Source organism: Fukomys damarensis, unplaced genomic scaffold (genome assembly GCF_012274545.1).
Source record: "Fukomys damarensis isolate Sample0158 unplaced genomic scaffold, DMR_v1.0_HiC HiC_scaffold_38, whole genome shotgun sequence".
Classification (NCBI taxonomy): domain Eukaryota; kingdom Metazoa; phylum Chordata; class Mammalia; order Rodentia; family Bathyergidae; genus Fukomys; species Fukomys damarensis.
The window spans coordinates 62,819,512-62,831,608 of NW_022900950.1; the positions used below are offsets into that span (position 1 = coordinate 62,819,512).

Below are 12,097 nucleotides of genomic sequence, written 5' to 3' on the forward strand. Positions count from 1 at the left end.
AAAAAAAAAAAAAGGTACCAGGCCGGTTGTGGTGGCATATGCCTGTAATCCCAGCAGGAGGATCGCTGTGAGTTTGAGACCAGCCTGGGCTACATATTGAGTTCCAGGTCAGTCTCAACTACATAGTGAGACCCTGTCTCAAAAACGAAAAAAAAAAAAAAAGGTACCAGTTTAGAAAAAATATTAAATTATAGAAGTAATAGCTGTAGGAGTGAATGTTAGTTCAATGCAAAGTAGTGAAATGGCTTTGGTTATTTTATTTTAGCTATATATTAAATTTTAGTATCTGGCTGGGTATAGATGTTATATTTCATTTTTAGTTATTTCAAGAAACTATAGTTTTCAGAATGTAGTTTTTCAGTATTTTAATATTTGGGATTTTAGTGTTCTGGGAATATTATTTTCAGAATTGAAGATTTAGTGGTTTTAAACTTTAGAAACGTTAGGGATTTTGCTATTTTGAGATTTCAACATTCGAGACTATGCTGCTCATGACTGCCTTTCAGTATTATGATGAACATGTATTTACATTATTTCTATGTTACATGTATTTTCCAAGAAAAAATAATTTTACACAAACTAATTTTTACATGTGTTAGTGTATAATTGTCTAATTTATCCTTTCATAAAATTGGTTAGTCATCCTCCATATTTGTGTCCATAGCAGGCTTTTTGGTTCCTAGTAATTTTATTTTTCTTCTTTCTCTTTTATTAGTTTCCAAATGAGAATGTTTAAAGGGGTTAGGAGTTTTATGGGTAATTATCTATATAATTATATTTTATATATAAGACAGGAACTGGCAGTCTTGCTTTGGTAGTTCTATGTGTATAAATTTCAGTTAACACATTTCAGCAAAATAGCATAATTTCTCAAAGAATGTGGCTTTATTTGTCACTATGGTGTAGAAAAGTAGTTGCATGAAGTACAACTTTATTGCTAGATTTATTTATTATGTACATCATAGTTATTAATTACTTTATCCCTTTCAAAGAGTATTGATGATTAGTAATTTCTTCTCTATTGTTTAGTTAATACAAAATTTGCAAGCATTTGTTTGTATTACCCCACTATCCTACTGATATATCTTACGTTAGTGATATATCTACATTATATTTTTTCAAAAGGATAATTCAAAGGTAGAATTGGCTAATGAAAACAGAACTGCAACAAAAGAAACAAAAGTTGATAGTACTGTAAGTGAAGTTAATGTGACAATTGTTGAAGGGCAAAGGGAAAGCTAATATGGGACAAGACCTAGGCTTAGCTACCCATGAATTACACTGAAAAAGTTCAGTGGATATAAGAAAACACTGCAAAAATTGCTTGAACCTTTTAAAAAAATCTAAATTGCACTGAGAAAGAGTGCAGGGTGGGAATGGGACTCTTACTTTTATTTTGATTTGGAGATGTTCTAAACAAGATCAGTTTCAAGCCATGATTCCGAAATGAAGTGAAAAAATATGGTAATTAATTGCAAGGAATCCGAGGAACATTTACTCCAAGTAATTGCTGGTTACATCATTTCAAAACTTGACATGACTTGGTGATTAAGATTAAACTTCCTGGTGAAATTGCTAGTGTAAATAAGACTTCTGATAAGAAATTTGTCCCCAGATTCCAATGATTAATTAAAACATGTAATTATGATGATTGTCATATATTTTTGGATTATGTGATACAACTTTTTGGGAAGGCAATCTCATGAAGTATTTATGCTACAAAAAGACACAGGTTAAAGGAGAGGCTTTAGCTATAAAGAAAGAAGAAATTAGTGAAGGTAAATTTTTTGACATAAATGAGAAAGTAATTGTGATGAAAAGGGGAAGATGTTGCAGATGAAGGAACTAAGACAGAAAACTGTATATTAAAGAAAATTTTGTTGATGTGTTATAATATTGGAATCACAAAAGATAAAATATTCAAAGGTGACTGCTTGGAAAAATGACTTTTTGAAAGATGCTATTGTCTTGATATTTGAATCCTGTGAATTTATTAGGTTGCATAACTAAGGTTGTAAATGCAATTGATTTCATTAATCTACTGATTTAAAAGAGATTAGTGTGGATTATCTACTGGGCCCTATATAATTATAAGGGTAATTTAAAAATGGAAGAAGGAGGCAGACATGAGTGAGTAGGAGATATGATTACAAATGAGTGTTCAGGGAAGGTACAGTACTGTTGGCTTGGAAGTTGGAGGATGGGAACAAAGAATCAAGGGATGGCCTTTAGAAGCTAGAAAATTCAAGGAAGTGCTTTGCCTTTTTGAGCACCTGAAAGGAACAGAGTCCTCCTGACATTATGATTTAACCAGTGATGTCTATGCCAAGTGCCAGATCCACAGAACAGTATAATACATTTTTATTGTTTTAAGCTACTAAACCTATGGTAATTGTTTATTGGAGTAACAAAAAAGTAATCTACCAACCTAAATATAGAACTGTAATGATTCATCAAGGCATTAAAAAAAGATGCTCCCACCATTACAAACATTTTGTGACACTGTGCAGGATACTCTTAATTTTTTTTACAAAGAGATAAAATCCTTTAACTCATAATACTTTTACTGTTATAAATTACATTTTACTAAATAAATAAAAACTTTAAGTTGTTTGTAATTTTTTATGTCTGTAATTCACAGTATAGGAGCTTTACTGTTATGAGAAAAATATTTTAAAGTCATACAACAGAATAAACTTTACTTACTGCTGGTGTGGAGGCTGTGGCCGAGTTCCCTGGTGCTCTTCCTAACCAAGAAGATGGCCCTGGCGATGGGGCCAAAGGACTTGCGGCATGTTTGCTATGTTCTCTGGTCAAGACTATAGACCAATTTGAATATGAAGGTTGTGATAATTGTGACACATACCTACAAATGAAGGGTAATTGAGAGATGGTATATAACTGCACCAGCTTTTCCTTTGATGGTATCATTGTCATGATGAGTCCAGAGGACAGCTGGGTCTCCAAGTGGCAGCAAGTCAGTAACATTAAGCTGGGTGTATATGCAGTGTCAGTCACTGGTCGCCTGCCCCAAGGAATCATGCAGGAACTAAAAAGTCAAGGAGTGGCCTACAAATCCAGAAACATAGCTATAAACACCTAGCAAGATGCAGGGCTGCCAGCATCTTTGCTCTCCACCTCCTGCCTCTACTTATTTTGGGGTTTTTGGACTGGACAGGCAGGCTTCAAAGACTCACTGCCCTCCATCTTGGAGAATCAGTAGACTGTTGAGAGAGCAGCTTCCTATCCCTGGGACATTTCACTTCTTTGGACTACTTACTTACTGGTGGAAGTGGGAGGGTTTAGGCTGGTGGATTCACAGAGACTGAATTGAGAGTAGATGTTGGTTTTCATACACATACCCATGGACAAGACTCTGGGTCAAATATCAATAAATGTGAATCCCTGAGAATTTCTTAAAGCCTTGACATGTAGCATGGCTCCATTTCCCTTAATGGGGCATAGTAGTAAGGTCTCCTTTGTTCTGTGAGCACTGTGCATGCACAGCAAAGACCCTTTGCTCCTGTTGCTGGGCCTCCAGGGCCACAGCCTTCTAAATGTGTTTGCTTGGACTCTTTGAAAGGCCCTCTTTCCTGGGTGAGGTGACCCCTCAGTGTGATGATCTTGGTGTCCAGTAGTCATGTCTTTCTGCCTTCTGGAACAGTTTCGCTTAAAGAAATCAAAATCTGGGCTCAGTAGTGCCTCTACCTGAGTTGCAAACTCAAATTCTGGTACCAAAAAAATAAAAGAGAGAAAGAGAGAGAGCCAGAGAAATAAAAATCTGTAGGCTTTTGTTTTTGTATTCATTGCCCCTTAACTTTTTTCTTTTTTTAATTTTAAGACAGTCTTGCTGTATAGTTCAGACTGGCCTTAAACTCACTATGTAACCCAGGCTGGTCCTGAACTCACTGCAATCCTTCTTCAATCTCCTGAGTGCTGGTGTTATAGGTGTGTGCCACCATACCTTTCCCTTAACCTGTTTAACAATTTTCCCCCTGCTTTGTTTTTGTTTTGTTTTTACTGCCCTTTCTACATCTTTTTACTGCTTTTCCTACATTGTACATTCCCTTAACTGCAGCCCTTCAGGCCTTAGGTGATGTTTGGGTCTTGGTCTGGGTGGTTTTTGTTTCCATAGGAAGTGGTCTCATCCTCCTTGGCCTAGTAAGGGGACTTGAATAATGAATGTCACATTAGCCAAGGTGCGTTGTTTCAGATTTTAAATTTTACCATATAGTCTTATTTACTTAAATTTTCACAGAAATCCTAGTAGTATCACTGTTTTTATTTTTCTAGTTGTGAAGTGGGAGTGATTACACCTTACCTCCTGTTGGCTTCAGGGTTGTTGTGATTAGAAATAAAGCAGTATGAAAACTTAAAAATAAATAAATAAAGTCATACAACAATTGTGATTTTCTCCTCATTATAAAAATTTCTGTGCATAGATTTGTAGTCCTGTACTACCATGAAAAGTGAGGATTGCATACACACACACATGCACAGTACACACACATTACATCTTCAGTTTCAGTCATTTAAATTATGTTTTAAATTCTATATGAATGTTCTATTCTTGTGATAGATACTTTTAGTGTTTACTAACAGTCACTCTGAAGCTTACAGGTTTGCTTCAGCTGGTACAAATATATTGTACAATTTTCAGCTCAAACTCTTTCATTAGTGGAAACTAACTTATTCTTATTTTCCCTACCTTTGAATGATTTTTAATAATTTTCTATTGATTTCTTTTATAAAGGAACTCGCTTTAGTATGTAATACTGTGGTATTGACCTTAACCTTCAATTGTCAATGGACACTACCCTTATACTGAGAATGTCTGGGACAAACTAAATTTAATGATTTTCATTGAATTGGAAATCATGGAATTCTGTTATTCTCAAAGGAATGCACTATTACTTTTTACTCTGGACACGTGAAGTGTCCCAGGCATTTCCTAAGTCTTTTTTTTTTTTTTTTTTTTCTTTTGCACCGGGGATCAAACTCGGGTCCTTGCACTTGCAAGACAGGCCACCAAACCACTGAGCTAAATCCCCGGCCCGATTTTGTAAGTCTAATGAATAAACACAGCTCTACTCATCTCTATTGCGAGTCAATGTTTACACTTATTTTTGGTGTGGAAAACATTGTTTTTAATGCTAATACATACAGAAAATGATGAAATTTTATAAGGTAAGAAAGGAAAATTTCTAGGTGTGACAGGCAATATAGGCCATATTATGTGCTTCACCAAAGATATTTTTCCTTTTCATTGCCATTAATTGCAAGCTGTTAAAATATTTCAGAATACTTTTTAAAAAGCCAGTATCTCAGTTACCTCAGTTATTTGATTTCTTGTTCTTCCCATGTTTTCATTAACATTTAGAATTAAATGACTCAGAATTTCAGAATAACACCACTATTTTGATAAGAACGGTAGAGAAAATGTCTTATCGGGATGGAAAAATCTGAATTTAAGGAATATCTCATTGATTTGTTAATCAAAACAATTGGTGATTTTGGAGTTACACAAGAATTTCCTGACTTTTCATATGTGTGCATATATATATATATATATATATTCAGATGCATTCACAAATCTAATTGTGAGGAAAAATTTAATATAAATTAAATGCTTCCTTTATCTTTAACATTGTTCCAAGCATGTTTATCTTGTTTCAGCATAGGCACAAGTTTATCCTTCACTTTATCATAAATATTTTAGCATGTCATCTATATTTACACATCATTTTTATTATTTTAATGTTTTTAGTAGTCTACATCTCAAAATATTTTGTAAATATTTCTGTCCTTAAAATTTTAGATTTGCAGATTTTAGTTATTGCACGTATTATTTTGGTTAAATAGATCTCAACTTTATTTTCTTATCAGCGATTATTAGATTAAGTGATTATCTGTGTTAATCTATATGAGTATTTTAGAACCTTAGAACACTGTGACCAGTTTCATGTAACTTGAAGACTCTGATCAGTCTTATGTTATTCTTCTTTTCATCATCTAGCAGCTATTGGATCAATTTCTCATGGTCCATTGCTATTTTCAAGAAATCTTTCTTTTCTGGGTCACTAATCGCAGTACTGTTTTCCATTCCCGATATTCTGTCCTCACATTGGCTTATTCTGCTAAGTAAACTTGCAGTGGAGTTTTTAATCTCCTAGATATCTGTTTGAATCTGTTTTATGGATTCCATTTGTTTCCTATGCTGGGATTCCTTTACGTTCCTCAGCTCCTCTATTTATTTTGTCTAAGTCTGCTCTAGAATCATTAATTATGTTTTTCACTATGGACACAATCTCTGTTATTATTTGAAAAATTATTATTATTATTATTATTATTATTATTATTATTATTATTATTATTATTTTGGTACCAGGGATTGAACTCGGGTCCTTGCACTTGCAAGGCAGGCCACTGAACCGCTGAGCTAAATCCCCGGCCCACTGAAAAATTATTTCTGATTTAATTTTTTTCCAGATCTTTTTTTTCTTGCAAGTTCAGGGAGTCTGAGTGGTGGTGGTTGAGTTTCAGATTGTTCCCTCTGGTTGCCCTTTAGAGTTACCTTTGGTGATTGGGAAGTCTTGTTTTGAGTCTTCTTTAGGTGTCTTCTCATTTCAACCTCTGCAATATGCTGCATCTTTACTGAGTTGCCTCTTTACTCTCCCAGTGGTCCTCAATTCTTCACAAGTCTTGGAGAGGCCTTCTGTCTACTGCTCACCACTGGGCCAACTCCTGGGCTCACAATGAATACCTCCTGTATCCCTGTGCTGTGCCATTGCCCAATGATGCAGGATGACTGCCTGTGTCCCTGTGCTGGGCTTCTGGCTTGAGCCTGTGCCTATTTACTGATGATATCTGGACAGGCCTTTGTCTGGGGCCTGTGAACCCAAACTGTTAGTGCCCCTGGATGGAGGCCTGCATGCCCATGCAGCTGTTGTCTGGGCAGGCTTATGGCTGGGGCCTGCACACACTTACAAATGTTATATGGGTGGGTGTCATATTGATCAGTTTCAAATACTATGCAGTAGACTTATTGTTCAGTTCCAAACCCTCTTCTCCAAAGGGGGCAGCTGGCCCTTCCCAGGTCCAGAGGAGGGAGGCCTTCTTGTCATATGGTTGTATTTCTCAGGAAATAGCTGGAAGTAATTGGAGAAGTGAGGGAAATCAAATTTCTTCTAGTAATTAAATAATGCATTGCTCTTCATTTTTAAAATTGAGCATATTAACAACTGTTAACTTTTGCTATCATTATGGGATTTGCAATATATAAAGCAAGGATAAATTCATAAGTGTTAAGGGTTTTGTATCTCTGAATTTATTTTACTTTTGTTAAATTTTTTTATTGGTACATATTTGTAGTACATAATGATCACATCCCTCATGGGGAGTTAGTACATGTATATAATACATCATATTTCTCTCCATCTCTTGTTCTCCTTTCCTTTTGCAAAAGATCTATCTTCCTATTTCTTATTATCTTGCTTTTATTTTGTCTTTATTTATATTTTGAATTTCATATTTAAGAGAAAAACATATGATATTTTAAGATTGTGTGTCTCATGTATTTCATGTGAATTATGGTCACAAGGTGCCTCCATCTTGAAACATAACATCAGCAATTGTTTTACCTGTGTCAGCCAATGTGGCAGGATTTCTCAGGTTCTACCTGAACATAAAAGACTTGCTATGACCACAGTTCTAGAGTCAGAAGGATGTATGTAGGGTCCATCTCAGACAAGGTGCAACAGATGGGTGCTAGAGAGAAAAAGGTCAGGGTCATGCTGTTTAATTTTCTTAGAAGAAAATGGAGAGAGGAGTTTATCAGTCAGTGCTTATTAGAGAAATAGATTTAGTAATATATATGATTAAATATATTAAATCATGCATGTATGTCTATATATGTGTGTGTGAGTGTGTGTGTGTGTGTGTGTCTGTGTGTGTGTGTGAATTTACAAGGTGAGCTTACAGTGGCCACCTGCAGAATCAGTTGTGGAGGAATGCAAAAGGGCTGTCTCTGTGCTGGAGATCCAAAGGATTTAGTCAAACAGTTGAAGGCTTGGAGCTCCGTGTAGAGTGTTGTGCAAATATGTATCTGGAGGACAAAGTCTGTATGATTGAAGGCTGAAAAGTCTCCACTGGAAGCCAGGAGATAGATATCCAAGGGGAAGGCAAAGACTGGAGCTCCTCTGAAGAAGCAGAAGTGAGATTTTGGTCTTTGCATCAGTTAGTGTTTACTTAATCTGTTTATTTAACACAAAACATATAAATATATAAGAATTCATAAGCCTGGCTTACAGCAGCTGCCCACAGAGTCAGGTGTGGAAGAGTGCAAAGCCTTTGTATGCCCACTGGACATTCAAAGGATCCAATCAAAGGTCTGGAGCATACTGTAGTGTCCTGCGTGAGTCCTGTAGTGTCACCTGTGTCTATATCAGGAGGCCTAATGATCTACAATGTAAGGCTGAAGTTTCTGTGCTGGAAGCTGAAGAGCTGTTCTGGAAGCCAGGAGATGATGTGTAAGGTGAAGGCAAAGACTGGGGCTCTTCCAAAAAAAACCAAAAGTGAGCCTTTATTCTTTGTTTCTCTTTTATACTATTTTGAAGACAGTCCTTCCTAGGGTTGGTCTTCCACACCAAGAGCTGAGTATATGTTGCTGAGCCAAAGTAGTTGAGCATTTCTTACTCAAGCTGTCAGTTGACTATCACAGTCTTTGTTCTCTGTTTATATTCCATTTAGGATATGAGCCTTTTGGTTGGTAACAACAGCACCAAAGATAGGTTTTCTGCTGTCTTCAGTAAATCCATTCAATCCCACCCCAAATTATGAATCCAATTCATTGGATATTTTTATTCTAGTTCAAACAACAGTTAACTACCACAAGGAGCTGGGTGATATTAATTAAGCAACACTATGGTAGCAAAAGTAGAAATGTGTTTTGTTGAGCCTATTAGTGGAACAGTATCTGGGTGTAAAGAATCTCAGAAATTCTTAGGTTCTGATCCTTTGTTTCTATAAATAATAAAATGTATGTGCATGCATTTTGATAAATCAATAAACTCTATTATATATTATTTTATTACTTTAGTGAGAAAAATAGCTAATCTCTATTTTAAAACTTTATGGGTTAAAGAAAATAAAGAGTCAAACATTTAAGGAAAAAATAAGCCAAAAAAATTCTAAAAAATTAACTTGTTACTGATTTATTATTTTGTTATATGGGAAAGATTATCTTTTAAAAATTGACTACTGCTATTTGATGTTCAGGTTAACACAATGGTTCAAAATAATGCTATTCATTTTAATCTTGAAAAGCAAGTAGTATACTGATGAGTTTTTATTTTGGGGCATGACAGTTACTAGCAAAGTAAAACCTATTATTACCTACCCCCAAACTGAACAAATGTATACCCTACAACAATCAGTACATATTTCAAAATAATAAAATAATTCAAAATATACTTTGTGAATGTGAAATGTTTAATTCTTCAAGTATTTTGTTATTTATAAATGCTAGTAAACTTGGCTGTTAGCCAAATTCTTATTTGAAAACCTGTAGAGCAGCATTGAATTATAGAACTTTCAAATATCTGTGATGATAAGCATGCAATCAATTTCCTACATTGCAAATTTCATTGTAATAATAAAAATCCTTTTATTTATCAATGAGAGGACTTTATTCACGTAGTTTCAAATGCCTTTTTTTAGTCTTTCACTATATAGTAGCATTAAACTCTTGTACTCTGATGTTTCATTTTGAAGTAATTAAAAAATCTTTGCTAGAGGTAGAATTAATTTTGTGCTGCAATACCTAGATTATTTTCTTTAGAGTTTATAAGGTAATTTTATTGTCTATTATTAATATAAAACTATAGTTCATTTTATCATTTAGTTCAATGTTACCAGTACCAGTGAAGCAAGATGAATTTTGCAGTCAAATATTCAAATTAGTTGCAACACCATGAACTTATATGCATGTGGAATAAAGCAATAACATAAAACCATTTACTAGCAACAAAGAAAATATTTTAATTTGAATTTTGCACAAATCTATGTGGATTTCAGTGCCATTTGTACCTGGAAACAAGAGAAAATGAATTATGATAACTAAAATATCCTGGTAAACAATTATAAAAGAACTGCTTATCCTCAGTGGCCTAGTAAAATTATGTATAATGTTTGGATTTTTAATAATATACTAATTTTTACTCTTTGGCATTCTGTGTCAAATAAACAAAAATTAATCACTAACTAGAAAATTGTAAGTTATATGGGAATTTTGTTTTTGTTTTTTGGGACAGGGTCTCACTATGTAGTTGACTGGTCTCCAATTCATAGTGATCCTCCTGCCTCAGCCTCCCAAATGCTGGGATTACAGGTATGTGCCACCAGGCCTGGCTTTGGGAATTTTTTTATGGACTAGGATTGGAGATAGTTACACAGGATGCAATGGAAATACCACTGAGTTTTTTTCCTGGTTGAGTTGTTTTTTGAGGTCTGTGACTTTATAAAATGTTTCTGGCCAGTTGCTATAGGTTATATCTGGATATTCTCTCAAAGCCTCATGTGCTTACAGATTGGCTCATGGGGGTATGTTGCGAGCAGGAGTGTGCACTAACTGGAGGTTGAGACAGTAGTAGTTGCCAACTAAATTTTATATATTTTTATTTATATGTCTCACATCAAACATGTTAATTCATACCTGCCAGTTGCCAATCCCTATACCTGCACAAGTCCGAGGAGCGCAACTTTGTTTCTCCTTTCCCACTGATTGTGGTGTTCGATCCGGTTGCCTCCGTGTTGATCCAGTGGTCCACTCCAGGCAGACATATGATGTCTCATCCCCCAGAGTGTCTGTCTGTCTTGGGCATCCAAGTGGGACAAGCTGCTCTTCTGCGCTTCCTTTTTTATACCATTCTAACTTGGGGTCTGTGGCACTGATTCGGGCTTATCACTTCACACATATTGGTGCAACATATGTCATAGGGCATTTTAGGGTGTCACAAGGGGACAGGATCTGTTTGATTAGATATCACACTTCACTCTTGGGGGGATTACATATCAGGTTTCACACATTAAGTCACTCTTAGGGGTGTTTCACTCTCCACTCTTGGGAACACATTGACATTATACTCTATTTGGGAGGCATTATGTTCTCTGCATCCTATATATTGACATGTGCTCTCTACATTCCATCTCCTGAACCTGCATTCAGCTGGCATCCTGGCATAGGTGGTGCAAGATTCATAATGGTGTTGGGCCTGTAGCTCCTGCCTTGCTTTTGTCATGTACTTGAACCAGTCATTCCATGCTGAAAATTGGTATAGCATTTCTTCAATCATATTTTTAAATAGCGTTCTAACAAGCAATGCTGCTGGCACTAATGATGTTTCTTTAAAGTGCATACACGTGAGGTGTATGTTCATGATTGTATATATATGTGGATTTGTCATCAATATGGAATAAATCAAGTCAGGGTCTATTTTATGTGACATACTTATATATTATGCAATTATGAGAGACAAGCATCTTGCTGTTATTTCATGTTTGGTTGTGTAGGTTTATGCTGTCTCTCTAAGGGGTGGTAGTATGCATGGTATATGAAGGCTGTTAAATCGTTGCCATTGTCAGATGTTCCTGTGTATAACAGCAATGGGTTTATGCAAAATTTGCATTGTGCCTGTAATATGTATCTTAATCCTGTGAATCTAAAGATTAATGATGTTGGTTTTTAGTAAGATGAGATCCCAGTTGTTGATTCTTTCTGCTAGTTCCCGTGCTACTGAGGATTTGTTCATAAAGTCTTTTCCTATACCAATGTCTTCCAGAGTTCTGCCTAACTTACTTTCCAGCAAGTTTAATGTTTCTGTTTTAATATTTAGATCTTTAATCCATTTGGATTTTAATTTAGTGCATGGCGAAAGATAAGGGTCTAATTTTAATCTGTGGCAGGTTGATATCCAGTTTTTCCAACACCATTTATTAAAGAGGCTATCTTTCCTCCACTGAGGATGGTGAGCTCCTTTGTCGAAGATGAGGTAGCTGAGTACATCTGCATTTGTTTTTGTGTCTTCCAGTCTGTTCCATT

The 12,097-nt window shown here is 35.4% G+C and overlaps 1 pseudogene; it reads left to right on the forward strand.

Moving 5' to 3' along the window:
- Nucleotides 1-2,759: 2,759 nt before the first annotated feature.
- On the forward strand, nt 2,760-3,103 carry LOC104871142 (annotated as a pseudogene).
- The last annotated feature ends 8,994 nt before the right edge of the window (nt 3,104-12,097 follow it).